Here is a 23,422-nt window from a genome sequence, read left to right as displayed (position 1 = left end):
TAATTTGTCTAACAGCATTATGACACACTTTACTAAAACTATTAGAGCATTACATAAAATATAAAGGCGATTTGAAAAAATATGCATGTTAAAAAGAAACCAAGATGATCATCAAAACTGCTGTTCTTACAAGCCTAGAAAATGGGTTTTCTGTTGCTTAATTAAGTTCAAAGAACAATGTTCAATGAAATCTATTCATCCCAACAGTAAGCGCTGCAACTTCAGGTAGGTAAACACTATTCTTTGTATCACGTTGCCAGCCAAAAACTCTTATCAAAGCCGTTTATTTAAGCCTGTCATGCCGAAGAAGCCACGACACTCTGTCTTTCTCTAGACTAACACTGCTGTGTCTTTATACCCAATTTCCTAGGACACATCTTTCTTTTATTTTATTAAATGCTGGAATTATTTTGCTGCTTGTTGAAGGTGACACACGCTTAGGGTGGACAAATAAAGCTCACGCACCTCATTCGTGACCTGAGTAGTTCTTTGCAGATAATTCAGTTTCCCAGTCAATCCAATTACAGTCTGAAGTTATTGCAGCAAAGACTTTCAAGTACAAAGCAAAGAAAATCTAGTAGGAGTGAAAGCCGTTCATTAATCCCGGCTGGCATTGGTAGGAGTGGCTTGTGCCCTCGGGCTATTCTCTGCACCTTAGCATTCAATCTTTATCTTACCTATTATGTGAATCAGATGGTAAATATTTTACTTTCTCTAAACTACAGTAACCCTTATGGTGATCGCAGAGACAGTTTGTTTTGTTATATGAATTTCTTTCTTCCAATCTAAAACATTCCTAAGCAAGATCCTCAAACAGTATTAACTGACACCATGGCAATGATTTATTGAGAGGCTGGGAATAAGAAAAGAAAGCCTGTTCATGAGAAGAATTTCTTCCACCATAATACCTTTAATAAAAACAATAATCTATTCATCCTTCTTTACTTTTCATCATCTCTCCCTTATTTGAAGAAACTATATCTGTCACATCAATTGCTGCTAGAATTTAATTTTTAAAACTTCAAGTCATTAAGATCACAAGGTAATTTTAGCCTAGCAGATGCAGAACCTCAGCACTTCAGGGCATGATTTGTTACAAGGGGCGGGGAGCGGGGGGGAACCCAACCCAACACCCAAACCCTGCAGGTATGAATTCCGCCTTTTCCTTTTGATTTTGCAGGACAGACAGTTTGTCTTCTAAGAGGCAGCCTGCCCCTTGGGAGGGAAGACATGAGCCTACCTGGGCCAGCGAGGTCCCTGTGTGAGCAGCCCCCTCAGGAAGGATGCCCATCTGCCACACACTTAACCTTGTCTCTCTGAACAAACTCACAGCGCTTTGAGGATTCCCCATTCAATAGAGCAGCCAAAGGCTATTCCAGAAAACGCTTCACCGTTTCTAAAGCAGTTATAACATGCAGCCATCTGCAATTTTGCACCCCACAAAACAGCTTATAAATCACAGCAGAGCTGGTGGAGCATTAATAGGTCTCCCAAAGTGCTGGTATGCCAGGGTTTGTCCACGGGCAGGCACGGGAGGCTTGCAAGCCCTCACGCCCTGTGCTGGGCAGTGCTCCTGGAGGCTGACTGCAGGCAGCTGGGGACGTGGCTCCTTTCATCAGGCTGCATTCGTCCATCCAACAAAGGAGCACAAAACCCCTTTTCTCCTTCTCCCCTCCCCCAGAGGAGGGGACCTTTTTCTGACAAACCCGCACAATGAAGGCACGATGAAGACGGCTGGCTTTGCAGGGGGAAGGACAAGGGAGCGCGGATTGAATCTGGTGCTCAATAGGCGAGGCAGAACCAGGCAGTGCCTCAGCTCTGCTCTGCTCCTGGCATCTCACCAGTGCCAGAGCCGGGCCACGAACAGGGCCGCAAGGATCCCAGCTCTCCGGCGGGGCTGGGTCAGGGCCAGCGAGGAGACCCCAGGCCCCTGCCACCCACAACAGCAGTGCTCATGAGTGTGCTGTATTGCAGATACAGCCTGTGTCAACCCTTTATGAACAGTCAAAACCAAAATTAAGCTTGTGGGGTTGTAGCATGATGTTCTGAGCAAAGCCACGACAGGAACACCTTAAGTCACAAGTTACCATTCTCTTGAAACACGGGAGGTCAGCACCCATTTTGAGTACGCTGCTCTGGTGCAAGCTCTGAGCTGTGTGTGCCAGTGGGGCCACCACTACTGCCACCATCTGTTCTCATTTCCAAAGACAGCAGTCTTTGGGGGATAGTTGAGATTATCAAACAAGCCAGTGGTTCCCAGTTTGCCAAGAGCCCCATCAGGGACTAATACCCCTGACGATTCATGGCCTTTTGACAGCCTGCCTGGTGCTCACAGTTAGTAGCATTGCAAGAGGGCTGTTGCAGCCTGGCACGCTGGTCCCAGGGAGTCCCCTGCGCCCAGTGGCAGCTGGGCAAAGGCCCTGGCACAGCCAGTGCTGAGACAGGTTTCTGTTCACTGTGTGTCCCGGGCTGCTCCGCCCGTGTCCTGCTGGTCACCGCTGCCTGCCCACACTGCACGTCCGCTCCCCACCCGCTCCCACCACCCCTGCCCTGACCACAGGAACACAGGGAGGGCGAGCTCTGGGACAGACTGGTTGTCGGGAGCAGAGTTTGCCCTGGACTGCTGGCTCCAAGGGTGGTGGCAGGAGGAAGGCACTGGCCCAGTGCTGGGACCAGCCGGGCTGCAGGGGGAGATGACGGGTGAGGCAGGTGGCCAGCACTCAAATATTTATTCTGGCCTGCAGCCTGCTCCCTCTCCTGATTTACAGAGGTTGTCTTCCTTCCCAAAGTATGACCTACTCTGCAGGTGTGCACATGCACCTCAACAACCAGCAGTGGTTTAAAATCCACTGCTATCACAGCGGGGTCCTACGGGTGCCAGGTGCCAAGGGTGGGATGTAACCTGAAGCAAAGCACTTGGAAAAGGCCACCACTACATCTCTATTCAGCACCGATAATCCTTGTTCCTCCTCTGCCAGCTTCCGGGCTCTTACGCAGCCCCCCCAACACTGCACTATCAACTGCCTGAAGCTTCCCTCCCCTGCCCTGCCTTAGCTTTCGTATCAGTAACAACGGTGGCCTCAGCTATCTGCACACTGCACACACTCTGCCAAATCCTGCTCAGAGCCGGAGGAACTCTTCAGCTGAAGACAGAAGCGTCTGCTGCTCTTGACCAAAGCACTTATTTCAAAGGTGTTGTAATGGAGTGTAAAACATGAAAGGAGAGAGAGAAACCCAATACGGCATTTGTTACCCTCTGAGCAAAGGTCTGCGCTAATGTTGCTCAAGGTGGTTTGTTTAAGGTCTGTACGTCTATTTGTCATCCTGTGCTTGCAGGGAAGAACATTTCCTTCATGTTGTACTCCAGCATGAGCCAGACAGAACACTTCTGGGAGCTGCGGGAGAGCAGGAGACTGACACCTGCTATCCAAAAGGGAAGGGATTCCCCCACCCCCCAAACAAACTCAGATATGAATGTGGATGGATACTGATACTGCCTTGGGCACCGAAGCTGCAATATGCTCTGTGTGGGCAGATCCCACTTCAGCAGTGTTCACGGTAAGATCACACACTAATAAAAGGAAGTCTGAATGAATGAAGGGAGAATGTCACGTCTAGGCACATAATCGAAAAGTCCAACTCAATTTCTGTATGGGCTTTTGTATGAAATTCTTGCTTATTTCATATGTCAGATGAAGATTTTTATTTAAAGCTGTGTCAGAGAGTTCTGAAAGATATCATTTATTACATGTACTTAGTTCCTGAATCCAGGGTTTTTTTTTCAAAAACTCTCCTACCACCCATTATTCCCATCCAGTAGTCTCTCATTATTTGTTCAGCAGTGCGTAACACTGCTCTTTCTTTTTAAAATTATCCTCACTTGATTGCGGTGATCAAAACCAAAGGAATATAATGAGAATTTTGCTATTCAGTAAATAGAGACAATCAGCAAGATATGTCATAGAGGAGTGTTTTTACCTGATTCTTCAAAAGGACACCAAACTGCACTGTTTCAGACTAGGTCTTGCAGAGAAATCAGGCAGGACTCCCAAGAGAGGAATACACACAGCATGGAACATCTGCCTGTCACCCTGCTGGATGGGTTTCCTCTGAGACAAGATGATGACCACGTGCCTACATAGTTCAATGGCCGTGGTGACACGCTGCTGCTTGGAGGGACAGCATCCCCAACATGCTGCCTTGTCACCTCTCAGGCACTACAGCATGAACGACTGACATGCTGTGCTTCATAACCACCTCTGATACGGGAAGCAAAGGGCACCTGAACCAAAGCCTGAATCGATCAGGTTGAACCCTGTCCTCCTGCTTAGCTCTGTTTATGCCTCAGTTGTTTTTCTAGAAGGAGAGTGAGTCCAGTGGAGACCACCAGGATGTGTCTTTACATAGACAGGTATTTCAGAAAGGCTGATCCCAAGAAATAAAAAAAAAACCAACCTCAAAAAACAAAGCCCCCCTTTAAGACCCTGAAAACAACTAGAGCAACCCAACCACAGGATTTAAAGAAATTACTAAAAAAAAAACCCCAAACAACCAAAACATTGTATGCTTTATACACACCTTTTGTATGTGCCTTCCACAGTTTAATGCTTTGGGTTGTATCTTTTATCTCTTCCTCTTTATCACGAAGAGGTTATGTTCTCTATTGTGTGAGGTTGCATTTTTTTTTAATTGGGGTCAAACTTCTCACAAAGCCCACTCTTGGCAGCTAAACGTTCCCTATCATCAGGCTTGTGATGAAACCTCATGAGTTATCAGCGCTGGGATCTAGATATATATAGTAGCAGAGCACAAAAATTTCCCATTCAGATCCCACCCACAGCATGGCTATGACAAGGCTATCAGTTGCACAGTTAAGCACATGTATAAATCTGGACTGCTCTTTGTGCCTTGCGCTCTGCAAGCCTCCAGATGCATGGATATTGCCGCTTTATGTAAACCCAAACAACTTTCCACAACTGCTCTTTACTTTCATGAGGAGGGCCTCCTTAACAAGGCACCTGCAACATGAGTCTTGCCTAATAACAGTATTGCCACATTAGGAAATAGCATTTCATGACCTCTCCAAAACAAACCATGTTCCAATTAAATCTGAGCTGGTATCTTTTGATATCATGGAAACCAGAAATCTGAACCAAAAGGTGTGTGGGGGGGGGGGGGGGGTGTGTGTCATTAAACTGGTTGAAGTATATGCTCTTGATCATATCCTTTGAAAGGATAAAAAGACAACCTCCTTTGGCATATACATAGACAACATTGCTAAACTGAACTGATTTCCAGCTTATACATTGCAAAGCCAAGCATATCTCAAATAGAAGATGTCTGGTTTTGAGCCATTAAAACACATTAATTGGAAAGAAAGCAAACCAGGATATACTGACTGAATGACTTAACGTGAAATGCACAGTTTCTGTACCACTTCAGCAAATGTCCCCTCGCAGAGCTAACAGCACTGATGGGACCACGGGAAACTGGTACCAGAAGTCCCCGAGGAGGTGCTGTGGGTTCCTCCCAAGTCTGTGACAGTTTTATGTTGGTGCTGGTCTCCCAGGTACTCAGACTATTAATCAATCACTTTCCTCCCTCCTGCACTTCCATTCTCACCGCAAATGTTCCCAAATGCATTTCCAGGCTGTGCAGAGAGGAACTTTTGTCTTAAATGTGAAGTCACTACAGTACCTACACCGGTGAGCTCTCCCAGACCCCGGGAGAGACCAAAAGGCAGAGCTCTCTGTGGTTGGACAGCCCCACAGACAGTGTCTGTTTAGCTGACGTATTGATGCATTTAAGGAGATACCTTAAAGACAGAAAGGTACAAGTCACAGCTCCAGGGAGGGGATTTCCACCTAATAGCAAGTCATTTGAGATTTTCAAAACATAACTTAATCTGTGTAAAGACAGTAGGAGCTAAGCTCTAACTGTTTAATTATAAAACCTTCCCCTACAGAGTCTTGTCTGTGTTTCATTTCTGTAAAGTCAGTGAAGAGCATTTCTCCACCCCACAGCTCAGTTTTCAGTTCAATTCTGTGTCAGTAAGTGCTGGGCTCAGAGAAGTACTCCAGCAGATACATATCTAGTGGCCATCCACAAAGAGGTGCTGCAAACCCAGACCCCTCCACATGACTAAGCATCAGCTCTCATCTTCAGGACCTTTACATCATGACCCTGATCTAGTTCACAAACAAGAAGGCAAGTCACTGTGGCTGACTGAAATTCAGCATCTTCCTGATGTTGCTCCTGGAGCGCTCCGTGAGTAAGCACCAAACACAGAACCAAGTTGCCTCTAGAGAAACCTTGCAGTCTGTTTACATAGCTACACAGTCCAAAGAAAACATTCATGGCTTTGCATCATAACCAAGACATAAATTGGCTCCCTGTCACTGCATTGCATCTGGCCGTCATCGTTAGCGTTGTCCTTCCCTGCTTGTGTTTCTCATTAAATTCCCTTCTCCCTCCTTCAGTGACACCAAGCAAATCCTTGAGTAAGAGCCTTGCCTAAAGACCCCCACGCTTTCCTCCCCAGCACCCTGCACACCAGTGCTGCTCTCCCTGCGCACCTCTCTGTCCCCAGAGCCCTCCTCAAGGCTGCCCACCCTGCCTGCAGCTGGTGGGAACCAGCCGATTCACAGGGACTGACTGAAGGGCAAATTGGGGGGAACCACCACGTATTTCCTCAGTAAATAACAGATGCACAAACTGACTCCAGGGGTACTTTGAGAGAAGAAGTGGCAGTGACATGACTCTGTATCAAGGATTACACTCAACTGGTGCAATAACAAGAACGGAGAGCCAACAGCTCGGTGTTCTTCTTTAAATTAACAAGTTGCAACCTACCATAATGCAATAGCAAACAACAGAGGTGGAGTGACCTACACCCACTCAAGATCTCTCCCGCAACACACACATCTGATTACAAGCATGTTTAAACACAAAGTTGAGACCTGCACAGTTCCCTGTAATCTTCTATTTCAAGCTGAATATCAATGAGGCAGCAAATTTTATCACAAAGAGATTATTTTCTCCTGATATAATCTATCCTGACACTATAATGTAAGCAGTTAAAACATAACTTCAAACTCTGCAATCTCTTATTACAAAAGGTTGAGGGAAAACATTGTTCACTGGGCTGGGCAGAGTATATGTGTGTTTCTGTTTGTAAAAGCTCCAACAACTGAACTTTGAAAGCTGTTGGACTGCTGTAAATAAGACAACATAAGCATACAGCTGAACTGAGAAACATGCACAGGACCACAACATAGCTTCTCTTCCCAAGTATTTTCAAGCAGTCAGCTGCAGTCCATGTTACAGCACTATTTACAAAAAGAGGAAAGTACAATTCTACTAAATTTGATGAGTAGGATAGGCAGCGTTACAAGTTCTTCAAAGATAAAAAGTCATAGCTGTTTCATCTCAATGAACTGTAACAAGCCCTCAGAATAACATGCAGTTTTACATATCATGAATGTTGCGTAATGAAAGCATCTCAGCAAATTGGCTGTGGGTTGGTATAAAGTTTGGGACCTGAATTTGAGAGATGTCAAGCACCCACTGCCTGTTCTTGAAGGTAAGAGGAGTTGTGGGCATTTGGCATGCCTCAGGATTAACCCTTAGGAATAGCAACTCTCCAAATTGACATTGTTGAGGCAACTGGTCAAATTTTACTGGCTTAAATGGCCACATCTGTAGCTTGCTAAAAATGACAAATTAAAAAAAAAAAAAAACAAAAACCAAACAACAAAAAACCTAAGTAGCAAAACATATCCAAACCATTTTCATCCCCAAGGACCAGAGATGAAATTAAATGAGACATATGCTAGTCATATTGCTTAACACGTGGTTGGAAGGTACTCAGAAACCACAGTGACAGCAATATCAAAACCTGAACAGAACAGAAAAGACAGCTGAACATCTCCAGGGAGCATTACAGCATAGCCTATGCCCAACATCAAAATTATTAAATAAACAATATCTCAGCTGACTGTGTGTATCAGAATTTGAACAAAAGATCAATTCTGCTTTCAAACACTAGGACTAGGAAATCCCTTAATTCTGCACCCTGTGCCTCAGGCATCGACATATTTATATAATATACTGATTTACTCGCACATGTTGCCCTCATAAATGCCAGGGTTTGACCTCTTGATCACTTGAGCTACTTCAGGATTTCTGAAAGCCATAACCAATGGCTACAGTCAGGGTAGTGGCTGTCACTTGGGATCTCCGCACTAACATCAGCTCCTGGTGTTTCACTATATGAACTTTCCAGTCTCAGAAAGCATGAGTTATATTGACAGCTACTGCTTTAGCACCTACGGGCACCAGCAAGAAGCACAGAAGCAACTGGGTCAAAAGGAGACAGCCAAACAGCAGTCGCTGCTCAGTTTAGGTGTCTGAGGAGACTCCTGATACAATTTGCGAAGGAAAAACAACCAGACTTGCCAATTTGGCTTTATGGGAACCTTGAACCAAACCTCACTCCCTGGGACCTCACTTGCTGGGACTTGCAACTCTTTGATGTTCACAAAGACAAAAGAGGGAAGGTAATGACTCTGCTCTCACTGTGATGAAATCTTCACAAGATGCGACATTAGCCTGGTTTAGCTATGAAAGTCCAACAGGAGGAACCTCAGAGGCAGGGAGATGGAGGGATGACATGAGTGACAGGTGATACGGCTGGTCTACAAAGGGAAATCTAAAATGCTTTAACAAACACATCACAGAAGCTTGTATGAAAGCCAAGGAGAAGTGCATAAAGCCATCACATTGCTCATAGGGGTTTAATTGCTAAATGACTGATTAAATATCCATATAAAACAACACACAAGGCCATAATTTTAAAGCATCTCAGTCCACATCACTGTGCGGAAAACACAGTCAAATGCATAGGCCAAATGGCAGACCGAAGTCCCAGCCTGATAAACAGCACTGAGGTTAAGCAATGTCCAACAGAACTGACATCCTTATAAAGGGAACAGGACAGGGGAGGAAAAAAAAAAAAAAAAGAAAAAGAGAACAAAAATACTGAGAAACACCAATCATGTCCTCTTTGCAAAAAATGACTTGCAAAACACTTTAAAGAACTCTGACTGCTTAAAAGGGAAAAAATACAGCCCACAAAAATCATAACATTGGCACTGAGTGAGAGATAACTAAATGCACCATAGGAATACACCATAGGGAGAGGTACCATTATCAGACTGATGGAAAATGATGAACTTCATGGTCACAGGTCTTCCTTAAAGTCTAAAACTGAAGCTATAAATTAAGCTAAGTACAGATTAAGAACACTACTTATTCTGATCTAGTTTCAGAGAAAAGTACTTGTGGAACAGGAGGAGGAGGAAGAGGGACACCCACATGCTGCTCATGATCTGGGATGAATGAGGAAACTGGGGAGTGTGTGGGGCAAAATCCTACTGTGACATAAACCCCATCATCTTTACCACAACTAAAAATCAGAGATTTAGTGGAGTTATAAATTTTCATTTACAGATTTGTTTCATTGCTCTTCTGTGAGGTTTATTACTGAGAGGAGTAAGATGGCGTGGATGCTTGGTGAAAAACATTCCCTCATTAGTAAATGGGTATTTCCATCCTCTACAAGTGACTTCAGATTTCTTCGGTTGTTTACTTGCATCCACACCAGTCTCACAAGAGCATCTGGTACAACAAATAAAACATACTGCAGCACAGGACGTGTCTGAATCCAGTGATTTGGATGGTTCTACTGAAATCAGGAGGTCTTGGTAGTGATTGCCATATGTTTTGCAGATTTTGAATTTGCCATATTGGCACGGTCTGCTAACACTCAAAAGCCTCTGTTGATCTGCAGAAAAATTGCTTACAGTAGTAACTGTAGTAACAACGAGGGTATTGATTGAAGTGTAGGAGGACCTCCCACTTTATATCCAAGGAAAGGGTTAGGAGCTATATAGTCTTAACTTATCAGCTGGTTTTAACAGGAGGTATTACCTCCCCTGCCAACCTAGCCCTGCTTATGGTCTTTGGCTGGCATACTCAGAAAGAACACAGAAGATTGTGAAGATCAATAAAGCTGGGAGAAAAGATACCATGAAATTCAAGTCCAAAATATATGTATCTGTACCATGACAGAGCAATGCAAATAGAAACACTGCTACAGACGAGTGAGACAGACAGAGGTCTGTCCCCATTGGTAAGAGCCAGACCCAAAGGCTGCTGCTTCCATACAGTCATTTCCCTGCCTTCTGCAGGCATTAATGTAGACCCTTAAGGTCATTTGCAGAGGATACACAAATTTGTCTTCCAGAGGGAGTGAAGGGGAATAGCAAACTGGAGACAGAGGTTAAAGAAAGCATTTGTTAACAGCACTTTTTACAAATGGGAATTTTGCCTGTCTTGACACGTTGCATGTGAGCTGAAATACGGCTTACTAGGTGGGAGCTGCCCGGGTGGCAGGAGCTTGTTCATCAGGCTCCTTAGGAAGCGTCACAAGCCCCACAAAAATGGATCCAAGCGCCAGTGCAGGTGACTGCAGGGCTCTCTGCCGTCTGCAGCGTATCCCGGTCCCCACTCCCCTGCACACCAGCCAAGATCTCCATTACCATGCTGTGGGGAAAGAGCAAGGCAGCAGCTCTTTTTTCTTGAGGTGAAAACACCTACTAACACAACCCAAACTCTTCCATGCAAAACAGTGGACTACTCCACAGCAGTGGCTGACCGCAGATTAGCTCTTATACATTATATGGGGAAAAAGGTTGTTCCACTCTCCAACATCCGATTCTTGTTAATTTGTACTATAGAAATGTATAGAAATCCTGAACAATCTGTGTGAGGGGTTTGCTGTACTGGGCATTTTACATCTACATCACAGGAGTCAGTCTTTGAAGGCAGAAGCTGGTTTGGGGAATGCCCTAAAGAACAGGGAGATAAAATGAGCAATCACTGTGTCTGTTTTGCAGCTGGAGGCACAGGCATTCCCCTGCCAGCTCTTGAACAAGCAGCCGTTTTGTCACAGCACCGTGACAGGCAAGGCCATGCAGCCCCTTACGGCAGGGCACTAGCACAGCTACAGAGCCTCCAGCACTCAAGTGAGCATCTCAGCAAGGCTCTGAGCAGGGACAGGAAAAAAGCCACATATCTGGGCACTGGCTACACAACCTGTAGCATGGCACTGCACTGAGCAGCAGCTGTGTGGCCCTGAGGACACGTTCAAGGTCACAAAATTGACCAAAAGTTGCTCTCAAATGTTCAAAATCCTACCTCTGGAAGTGTTAGATGGCCTACAAAGGAGGAAAAAGAATACAGGGAGGGGATGTGGAGAGAGGCAGGACCATTCCTTGCAGCAGCTTCCTGCAGCTAAATTAGGTTAAGCAGAACATGAGACCACACTGCCAGCCACCCTTGAGGAGTCCTGTGGCTGTGTGAAGCACACACTGTCAAGTAAAGGAGAACAGGAATGACAGCTAGAAAGAAAAATGGAGAGTGATAAGAGAAGCTAACAGCAGCTCTATCAACCGCCTGAGGACACACTGGGAAATTTAATGTATTAAAATAACACTTTTAAATAATGGTCTAGTTAATTGATGCTAAATTACAGCTGAATGCCTGTAGAAGTACTTATGACATCTGCACTAATACCATTTCAGTTCATCAGGATTAATATTATTCTAATACATGCCAAAGGAATTAATAAGTATTGGTACTTTAAAGCCTTCAAAGTGACATTTTGAAATAGTTTAGCTTTCTTATCCCCCTTCTCTTTCCTCCCAGACCTCATGAAAGCTCGTTTGCAAAACTTAGTAAAAATAGAGGTGTTTTCACAAATCTCATCCACTTGAATGATGTTGTTCTTACCATGCTACTTTCTACACCTGAAGACTGGAGGAACACTTCAGTTCTTGCAACCACGACCACCAGAAAAAGAGGGAGGCCTGGTGCAAAAATAGTATCCTGTTAAGAAAACATGCCCAAAAAGGAAAAGAAGGTATGATCACCTCCCATAAACAAGAACAAAACCTGAAATATTACCTATTGCCCAAGCTATGGTTACAGTAGTAATAAAACCCCAAACCTTCACTCTTCTGTTCACATACAGCTAGGGTTCAATGCCTCCTTCCCACTTTGCTCCAGGGCATCTGGGAAACAGAGGGCTGGAAGAGAGAGTTGGGTGGGGAAGGACAGTGACTCTACCAGTCCTTGCCTTCTTGTGGTGACAGGCCCCACATGCTGTGTAAGCTCATGTAGCTGGGAGGCAGCAAAAGCAACTGCACAGCAGGTTGGATGGCTTGGCCAAAGGAATTGCTTCCCACCACTGCAGACCAAAGCGCTTTCCAGAGCGGCCAATATTTCAGCTCTGAAAGCCACATGCTGGGTTGCAGGTGTTAACTCACAAGCTCTCTGCTGTTATCAGTCTCAAGTGTTGTTTTTCAAGCAGTGACACACAAGGAGTTGTATCTAAAATCTCATTAAAATTTAACAGGATTTGGCGCCCTTAGCTTTCTGCTTCAGAAGTGAAGTCTCCAGCTCAGATAGTCAATGTTTTTATTTTCATATATCACATTGCTTCTCTCACAGTACCACATGCTAACGGAGTAATTCAGTAGCTGAAAAACAGCCCTTTATACCTTCCACAATTCATCACCTTTCACATTCTTTCTTTTGTTAATTGCTAACGATGGTTTCTTTTTCCATCTTGTGTGTTTATTTTCATGTCAGGGATGTTCTGTCCTCAGAGCCCACCTTCTCCTCCAGCGAGCTTTCCAATATCAAAGCAATACTGGAAGAAGCAGACGAATCATTAATGAATAGAAAGCCTTGACCTACAAGAGCCTATTTAGGGTCAATTTGGCATTTCTTAAAATTACTCTGTTTAGGAGAGCTGTGCAGGCAGGAACATTCAGGATCAGACAGTATTAAACTCATTACAGCCAAGACCAAGAGTTCTGTTGACCGTGACTTGGCATTAGATACTGAATGAATCACCTTCTCAAGGGTTCAGGGTTTGAGTAAGCAACAGCTAAAGGGAGCATTAGTATGTAAAAAAAGTATTTGCTGGATATTAAAAAGCCCAACAAGACAGAAAAAAAATCCCACACTAACCAGAAAACAACCTCCCCGTGCCCAAACAAACTCACTCGCCAACTTGGATGTACCCTGATAGATGTCCTTTTTCTGCTATAGTAATTCCCATAACATGCAACTCAAGTCCCGGGTTACAATAATTTAAAGGTATTTCCATTACAATCTCCACCCCTGGTCCCTTTAGACCAGACCATCGGGTTTAACATTGCAATGAACTTCTCTGCTTGCCCCTAATCTGTCTTGGATTTATCCTTGGGCCACAATCCCTTCAGAGGTATACCTGCTGTGGCACAGACATAATCACGGCCACAGACGCTTTGGGGCATACTGCTCCCACGTGGGCTCATCCACAAGTCACAGTCCTTTCGACTCAAGTTCACACTGGAGTTCCAGCCTGTCCAGTACAGCAGCACAGAAACAGCAAAGCAAAAAGCAGTCACTAACGAGCACTAGCCTCTAATATACAGTTATGCAAGCAAGCCCCGTGGCAAGCACAGGAGCCTGCCAATTAATAGCTAAATGGCAGTAACAGCTATAAATTCAAATCTAGCACATTCCAATCAAACCTGTCATTATCTCAAACCCTTCGAGCCCCATGCTGGGCACCAAAAAGGACCGTCATGGGTTAACCCCAGCTGGCGACTAAGCACCACACAGCCAGTCAGATTGCTCACTCCCCACAGCAGGATAGGGGAGAGAATCGGAAGAGTAAAAGTGAGAAAACTTGTTGGTTGAGATAGAGACAGTTTAATAAGTAAAGCAAAAGCTATGCACACAAGCAAAGCAAAATAAGGAATTTATTCACTACTTCGCATGGGCGGGCAGGTGTTCAGCCATCTCCAGGAAAGCAGGGCTCCATCACGCGTAACAGTTACTTGGGAAGACACACACCATAACTCTGAACGCCCCCCCCCTTCCTTCTTCTTCCCCCAGCTTTATATGCTGAGCACGATGTATGGTCTAGAATATCCCTTGGGTCAGCTGGGATCGGCTGTCCTGGCTGTGTCCCCTCCTAACTGCTTGTGCACCCCCAGCCTGCTCGCTGGTGGGGTGGAGTGAGAGGCAGAAAAGACATTGGCTCTGTATAAGCACTGCTCAGCAGTAAGGAAAACATCTCTGTGTTATCAACACTGTTTTCAGCACAAATCCAAAACAGTCCCATACTAGCTACTGTGAAAAAAATTAACTTATCCCAGCCAAAACCAGCACACCCCTATGCCAGCCACTGTGATATGGCAAGTACAGATAGAATTGTCAGAAAAGTGGAAAATAAGAAAAGGCTAGGACATGTCCAGTGATGTCAAGACTGACATTTAAAGGCTATTCCATAGCCTGATACAAGACAGAGATGATAATCTTCTTTAATACTAAGCCAGAAAAGATGTAAGCCAATGGTAATATTGCAGTCCCAACAAGACCTTTGATTCTCAGGGAATGTGGTCTATCACCTAGGATCTTGCGTTATAACTCAGGGACAGCAGTCCAAATTTCCACTGTGCCAGCAGCTAAATAAGTCATCTGGGAAAGTCCCCCCAACCCATCTATAAATCTCCTTCCACTGACATGTTATGCTCCAACATAATTTTAATAGAAACACTAATGTTTGCCCAGTAAATAACATGCCTGCTACTGTGGTATAGGAGACTAGAGGAAGATATTAAAAGCAGGTGACAAATTATGTCACAAAATAGATATGGCATAAACACAAACACGATGGCATGAGGCACTGTAAAATTTTGGGAGTTCTACTACAATGGGGCAACTCTAACTTAGCAGTGGCTGTCCCGCTTGTGAGTAATGTGCTATTGTCAAAACCATGGCAATTAAAAAAAAAACAAACAAAAAAACCCCAAAACCCAAATCCAACGCTTCTTGACACCCATAGTCATCACATTCTCTTTCTCCCCTCCGTATTTCTGCACATAGGCAGATACATTTTACCATCACGGAAAAGAGTGGTTAAAAACTCTGCATGAGAAACTAATAAATAAAACTGGGCCTGTAAGATGCCTCAAATGAGACTGACAGTATAATGAATCACACAACACATTTGTGCTACAGAGTGATGAAAGGCAGGGAGACACCCAAGTGTTGTGTTAAGGTTTAAGGTGCTGCTGTAGATCTGGGGCTTGGGGCAGTGCAGAGCTGAATCACCCCAAAAGCAGCCCTGCGACCTCCAGTGCACAGAACTACCCACACATGCTTAAGGCTGGTACACCCTTCCAAGCAGGGCAAGATGCCCTCCCTTCAATGGCAGCATGCAGGTGCCAGGGAGGGGGATGTGGCCACCAATCCCACTGTCCCACTGAGCAACTCCAAGAGTTCAAGAGAAAAATTCAGCTATATTTAAAGAAAAAAAAAAAAAATTCCAATTCAGAAGCCTTGAGCTTCAGTTCTTCCTTTGTATAATGCTGTTCCAGTCAGGTTTATACCCCAAAATATTATGACAAAATATATTTAACTAGGAACAAGAAAGTGCACCAAAGCTTTTAAAATTTTTCTCTCTCAGACCATTTTGTTTTCTTCTTCCCATGGAGATTATCATTTAGCCATCATAAAGCACTTCCATGACATATATGCACAACAACTGAGTCCCTTCCATTTTAATAAGTGTAAAAGACTAATGAATATTAGCTAAGCAATGCATTAGAAGGAGGATCCTAAAAGCCAGCTATCAGCAGGCTGATACATTGCACCCTAAAAAACTGTAGCCATTCTGCTGGCCACAGATGTGTAGCCAGCGGGATGCACATAGAGGTACGCAGGCTCATGCTCTGCAGGCTCAACAATACCACTTCCCCGTAAGTTGCAATGGATGCATCTTAATGCCAGGAACAGCTGGGGCAGCATCAAACATGGAGATCATGGAAACACAACAGCATGCCATGTTCATTCACACATATCCATGATATTTTCCAGTCCTGTTGTTTCTCAGCAGGCCCAAAAGCTGAGCTCTGGGACTAAATGCAAGAAGTTAATAGAGAAGATTGAGCATTACGCAGGCAGGAGCGTAAGCCATGTCAGCCTATCTATTCTGTGAGCTAAATGCAGATCAAGGGAAAGAAAAACAAATACTCTTTCTAGCAAAATCCCAAATCGATTAAGGACTTGAAGGAGACAAAGTATTAGAAAGGACTCCTTCCTTCCAAGACAGACACAAACACAGCAAGCCCTGATAGATGTGCTGGCCCCAAATATTTTTCTTTTGATTCCACCAAACTGGCAGGAATGTCAGGGTGTCGGTGGGCTGCAGTTCCCCAAAGCCCTGCACAGTGTATACTGTTGTTCTGACGTCTGAAGCATTTGGATGAAAAGTTTAAAAAACTCAAACACACAGTGGAGTTGATTTGTGATTAAAGGAAGGATTAAATGCTGAATCTGGGGCAATCAATAGCCCTGCTAATGCTTAGTGCAAGATTTCCTGCTCCAGCCAAAACCCTTTTGCTTTGAGATCATTGTCCTTATCTGTGGAAGGATGATCCCTTGAAGATAATGTCTGTCTCCGTTTCACCACACACACCACTCCTCAGCCCTGCTGCACTACAGCATAGTGTCTGAAATGCCAGTGTCAGCCAGGTGACAAACACTCCAGGATGCTCATTTCCCATTGGTATCCCTGTGCCTTATCACTCAAGCCCCTCCTGCCCCCCCCCAAAACCCACCCCCAAATGCCACCCCCAAGAAACCCATACACCCTTAAAAGCACCAAAGGCATAAATTTACTCCTAGAAACATGGGGGTTCAGCTTTCTTCTCTTCTCCCACAGACTGGGCTGAATCTATGCAGCACGTTTACAGACAGTGATGTGGGATTTGGCTAACCCCACTACTATTTTTAACTTATCAGAATCCATAACAGCAGCAATTAGCCCCCAACAAGCAAAAGATCTGCATGCTTACACTTCACAGCAACAGATTTTATTTCTTCTCTTGCAATGAAGTATTTTTATTAGCCAGATGGATCATGAAATTATTACAAAAACTGGGATGTAAACTCTCTAAAAGCACCTAAAGTAATTAATACTGATTTATAAACATTCAGGATTAGAGAACTAATACTTAATTCTCCCCTAATCCCTCAGCCAGCACTGCTTTGTGTTCAACATATAGGAACATAGATTAACTGGGCTGAAGTTAATAGCATTTGAAGGACAGAGCACATCAGTCATGCATAGCACCATGATATGCAATATGCTTCCACCACCAATTTACTGTAACCTGTAGGATTAGGACAAATTCAAGAAACTGCCACTTTCCTGTTCCATTTCCAGTTTTTCCCATAAACTCACAGACACCGAGATTAAAGATATTGAACCTTTAAAGGTTCAAACTGGACACCTTATAAACCTATAAACCAGTGCACTACACCGGGATTAAGTACCAAAACTGATATCACCTACATATTATTTCTGTTGAGTTTCATAAGAACTGATTTCTATTCTCAGCCTTGTCAATGATTTGCTTTATGACTTGGGGCAAGTCACATCTTGGCATTTCTGTGTCCCTTGTCATGCCTACCCACCTCTGCTCAGCAGTTAAGGCCCTCACTGCTTCTTTTGCTGCAGCAGAACCACATACAGCACCACTCTGAACAAGGCCACCAAGTGCTGTTGTAATGCAAACAATTAATAATAATAATACAAGCCAACATCTGGTACTGTTAACCTCTGTTTCAAGCTCCGTGTCAGCATGAAGTATACTGCTTCGGGTGGTAGAAGGAAATTAGTGCAATTTTCTGAAAAACTCCTACGTACAACTTACTGAGCCAAAAAATTTTTATCTTCTCCTCTCCTAGCTGGTGGTGCCCTTCGGTTCCTGCCACTTAGGTGACAGCTTTAAAAACAACATCTTTTCAGTGTAAAGGAAGGCCTTATTTGCTTCAGTGCTGTTTGGGATTTTTTTTTTTTTTTTTTTTTTTTTTTTTTTAAAGATGCCATTGAGGAGAGAAAGAGTCTGTCTAAAACCTGATTTCAGGCAAAACACAAGAACTGTCACCCTGTTGCATTATCACACAAGCACAGAATGATTATCACAAACATGAACATGGCTAAAGCCAGCTAGGCAAATCCGGCAGAAGGCAGGCTGATCAAGTCTGCTAAGGCAGGAGTTCACTAACACATTAAATCCAGCTGCAAAGAACCAGGAGGGGAGGAGAGGAAAAGTTATACAAAAACAATGAACACACTGCATGCTTACCTGTCAGTTACTCCAATTCATCTAATCGTTGGATGGAGCAGAGCATCTCAGAAGGGAAAAAACCTAAATGAAATACTGTTGTCTTCTGCAGGGAGCAAGCTTGCTTTCCTGGAGCAGCTGTGCACCAGCATCATCAAGAGTTAGCACTTCATTTAGCACAATCATCAGTTCAAGGGTTTCAGGTGTTTTACAGCATGACCCTTGCCCACAGTACTAACCCCAAGGTCTCCTGCACATATTCTTTTGCCTTAAGTCCACTTTGCCCTCAGGTGAACTAATATACATCAGGACCACAGCATCTTTCCCAAAATAATCAGATCTTGCACTCATGTAGCACTTAAATTCATAAAACACTGGGATGTTTTTTGAGAGTTGAACAAGATAAAATACACGTTCTCTTTCCAGGTCACTTCATTCAACACTGTGCTGTGGGCAGCTCGGGGGTGAAATGCTGCTGCCATTTAACAGTTCACAACAACTTTTATAGCAGCAAGAAAATACCATCCTGTGCACCAGAAACTGCATTTTGATACTTGAAACTGGGAGTTAGCCATGCAGAAGGGAAAGAAAGGGAAAAAAAAGAAACAACCCACAACTCACTTGTTTTGTGCCCAACACCTAGTTTTTTCATTCATTGCTGCCTAATTCATGTATTGGAGAAGAAAGAACAGTTATTTGTTTTACCCTCCCTGCTAGACTTTGAACTTGATCTCTAATATTACTTTGTATATGCTACTATCACAGCTGCATACTCTCAAATAATTACCAGCAGTGAAACTACCCTTAAACAGAGCTTATCACTAGAAGCACCATTTGAAAGGCCACCAGCTCCTCTCCATCCACACCAAGCAGTTTTAGCAATGCAGAAAAATGTGGCAAGTATCAGAGGAGAATTATGTGTTTTGCAGAGTGTTTTCTCCTCCATGGATCTACCATCAGTGGTAGCTGACAAATCAGCTTCTGGACATATGCAGGAAGCTCCCATTTGCTCAGTGGAAATTGGGTTATTGTTTTCAATGCAAAACATGTTTCTCATTCTCCCATCTCCCCTCTCACTACTCTCTATGCTGTCTCTTCAGATTATTTTAACATTAGTCATAAAAAAGCATCCCCCATCACCTACCTCTGCTGCCTGGACCAGCCCTCTTCTCTGTCAGCCACATCAATCCTCCAACTGCTTCCAGATTGTCTTCAAAAACCCCTCTCGTCACTTCTTAGCTCTCTTGGTTTCTTTTCTCCTCTGTGATTTTGATGTGGTCGTTCAACTTAATGGAAATATCCCCCAGAAAACTGGGTACGTGCCACCAGTTACCTTTTTCACATGTATTTTTAGACATCTGATCTAATCAATAGAGTTGCATATAAAATAAAGCTATTTTATTTATGAGCTGCAAGCACTAATTCCAACATTTGTTCCAAAAATTCAAAGTAAAACACCTCTCTACTGCTTTGTGTAGTCGCCATTAATGCTAGTGGATGTAACATACAACCAGTGAGGAGACATTGCCCTTGGTTGTAAAGAAAGAGTTTATTTGGGCAGATGTTTTAGAGCAAGACAGTCAGTCTATTTAACTCCAAGTCTGTTTAGTGGCTCAAGGCACTACAGAGTACTCAGCAAAAGGAGTCCCCCTGTACAGTTTCAAGCAATTTGGGACTGGATGCCGAAGCTGTACTTCTTTACCACAGTGAATAAGTTTCTTTCTGGGAGATGAAATAAGGGTCTTTAGAGGTCAGACTGGAGGTAAATAACAGAAACCTTTTTATATGCTGGTACATGGAGCCTCTGGATAAATACCTCAAGGAACCTTCTCCAAACCAAGGGGGTTAGATTGCTCTATGTGGGTAGAGATGCAGCAATTTCAGGACTTCAAAAGCCAATATGCCTGGGAGACCAAATTTATACTTGCATTTAAATTACTGTGCAAGCCACATTACACACAACATATGCGGAAACCTAATGAAAAGAGATTTCCATGTTACTCCTCATTCTCACGGGTAAGAAAGTAAGTCAAAGTGAAAGCATTATAGATTAAGTACAAGATGAAGACACACTACCATCACTTGCATAAATATTTACCCTGACAAATTTTAAGGCTCTTTCAGGAGGCTAATCTCCTTATATGTGATAGAGACAGATCAGAACCTGGAGAGCAAGAACAGCCAAACACCTGTTGGCCTGTGTAAAATACCTGAAGTTGGCCTTGGGAATACTTCTCTGTGTATTGTATGACATTTTGCAGGAACTGCATTGAGTCATATGAGCTCCAGATCAGCTTTCCAAAGGCCCACTCTGACTGCCAGGACCATCCTGCAGTTTCACCTTCTCTGATAATGCACAAATTCCACATCCAGAATCATATTTTGGGCACGCACCTCCAGCATGATTGCAAAAGGAAATGAGTTAATACTTGTTCAGCATTTCACATATTCCCCATACATGGTGTATCATCATTTGGTTAAACACTAAAAATTGCCAAAGCTCAACTTCTGTAGGTGGAAAGGGCAGCTGTATCACTTACTAGTCCTCTTCAACGCCCAAGCCCTCTGGAAAAGCCTGGAAATGCAAGCTCATCATTCAGCCAGTTGCTCTCAGATTCAGCTGAGATATTTGACATGAAGGCCTTATAGACTTGATATTTACCACATAAGCAATAGCCCATAAAGTTTACTCAATGGCAGGGGTAATTCCCCTGCAAATTCAGGGCCTGCCATCCTCAGGTGAGTGACTTCATTCTAGTTGGTAACAAAGATGATGATAACAACTCCTGAAAGCACTAAAGAAACACAACTCCTGAAAGTTTAAGAAACACAAACTTGTGGATTCTGCTTAATCAGCAAGGAAATTTACTGTATAGGTCTACAGCATACAGGGCAATAGAAACTGGAGCCCAGATGTGCCAGGCACAGTTCCCTGCATACAAGTAATTCACTGTCACAGACCATGGCTAGCCCTAACCGATAGATAAAAAGGAGATGGGATGAGGGACAAGGTACCAATGAATGCTGATATCTGTATGAGGACATGCTCTGAGGGCTCACAATCATCAATATAGTTACATACAATTAAAGTGAACAGAAACGGCTCCCACTCTGTAGCATCACTGCCTTAGCGCACTCCCTCTGGCTAGGTGGCTGGTTTCAAAGGGGGCCCATGAGAGAAGGCAAAAAGGGATGTCTGTGTAGTGCATCACCATGTGTCGGTATCAGCATCCTGGTGCAGTTACCGCCAGCCTCTGGAGCTGAAGTTGGGTATTTGCTGCACACTTTTGTACTGATCGTGAGCTTCATGAGTGATACTTGCTGCAAAGCACCTTATTATGTTCTAATGAAGGATGCCAGGAAAAATAAGCTATAGAGAAGCAATAGTGCCTCCTAAAATGAAACTCTAGAAAGTGTCCAGAGAAATCTATGCAAATTGTATATTTTAACCACAGGATTTCTGCAATAGTTTTCTATTACCCATCAATCACTAGTTTTAAATCTAATCTGCCTTCATTATAAACCAGAAACACAAACAACTGCAGTGGTCTTCCACGCTAAATATATTATACCCTTATGCTGCAATTTACCTGTCTTTAAATAATGCTATTTCTCCCTATGCTTAATATAAAGAATACTGCAAAGACAGCAATACAGTTATTTATTTGCAAGGGGAATGGAAAGATTAAAGGCGAACACTATATAAACAGTTATTATTTATAGACCACAATGGTGTGCTTTCTACAGTGGAAACGAAGAAGAAGATACTCTCTATTCCCCAGAGAGATTTCATTTTAACTGAAGCAGAAACAATACTGAACAGTCATAAACAGTCCATACAGTGGAGGAACACATTTTGAGCTGCCCTTATTTCTACATTGTTATGTACAGTGATTATGTCTAGACTTATAACCTTTCATATTTTGTATCTATATCTGTGTACAGTGCTTTAAAGTTCAGTGCCTCATGGAAGAAGTGCATTTTAAAAGGAAGGCTTTCTGCAACTCAATACTGCCAACCTGAATTTAATTAGGTGTTGTTTTTCAGGTGAAAGATGCACTAGCAAAGCCTAACACCTAATTTAAGAACTCTTTCAAATTCCCTACTTACGAAAACAAGGAAGGTGTGCAAAAAGGTCCAAGAGCATTAGGAGGCTGCAGGAGTTAATGCCTTAAAAATCTGTAGATTCAAGCCAGATTGTACCTGCCATGTACCAACCACAGCCAGGAGCATCTATGCAGGAAAATGCGCACACTTCACCTTTTTCAGTCCTGAAGGTACACATATGAAGTAAACCAGCTCATTCAATAACTAATGACCTAAGACCAGGATTTTCTTAGGTGTCTTTGGAATTCAAGTGCCAAAATCCCACTCCAAGTTATGTGGTTGAAACTAGGGGGACGCAATATGGAACCACTTGCATTTGTGGAGTTATTCCTCCAAGTTTTACAGGTAGGCCTTCAAGTGCAACAGTTAACAGCTGTACCGAATAAGTGCAACAGAAGTATTTTCACAGCACAAATGTCTCTTCTGGTTTTGTCTTCAATTCAGAGCAACTTCAGATGATTTCTTGCATTATAAAAATGCAAAATAAGCAATCTCACACAGTTTTGTTGGGTAGTCCTGTTGAGATACAGGGTTTTTACCAAGTTTTTCTTGATATTTTTCTGTGATTTAGGATGTGTTCAAGCCTAAGATAAAAACCACTGTAGTTAGTGCTAATGCAGTTCCACTAGCAGTGAAAGGCACTAAGACACAAACCTCATGAGTAATAACCCCCAAATTTTCCAAAGACAGCACAGGACACAGCTACAAGAAGTACAGTTTGGATCTGAGCTCCTTGCTTACAATGACTTAGCTACCTCCTCTGAAAACCAAGGCAATTCTGCAAGTGCAAAAAGGTAAAAGTAACGTCCTCTGAGCATCATTGCTGAGGTACTGGACTGTTGCCACTTGTTTCAGTAGCTGAAAGAGAAATGCCAGTTCACTGACCTTTTTCTCTTTTGTTGGTACAGAACATTCACATCCAAAATTACAAGAACACCTCTGGAAAATCTCCAAACCCAAGCAGCTTAAAGAAAAACTAATGGGCAAATCTTGCACATTTCTGAATGCGGGAATTCTAAAGGTGGTGTAGGCTCTGCTGTCCAAAAGATAAATGGGACTAG

General features: G+C 43.4%; 1 protein-coding gene across 3 annotated transcripts in view; it reads right to left on the bottom strand.

Annotated features, from left to right (window-relative positions):
- The window catches only part of GPC1 (glypican 1), a 220,782-nt gene that overhangs the window by 165,197 nt on the left and 32,163 nt on the right, over positions 1-23,422 (bottom strand). Inside the window, exon 1 of one of the 3 annotated variants that reach the window (XM_030029162.2) lies at positions 11,854-11,872. The exons of the other annotated variants lie outside the window; for them this stretch is intronic. The gene's annotated coding sequence lies outside the window, so the exon portion shown is untranslated. Of the gene's footprint in view, positions 1-11,853; positions 11,873-23,422 lie in introns of those variants that run through there. 3 annotated transcript variants of the gene reach the window in all.

Source organism: Aquila chrysaetos, chromosome 10, assembly GCF_900496995.4.
Source record: "Aquila chrysaetos chrysaetos chromosome 10, bAquChr1.4, whole genome shotgun sequence".
NCBI classification, from domain to species: Eukaryota; Metazoa; Chordata; class Aves; order Accipitriformes; family Accipitridae; genus Aquila; species Aquila chrysaetos.
This window is presented reverse-complemented; position numbering and strand designations above follow the sequence as displayed.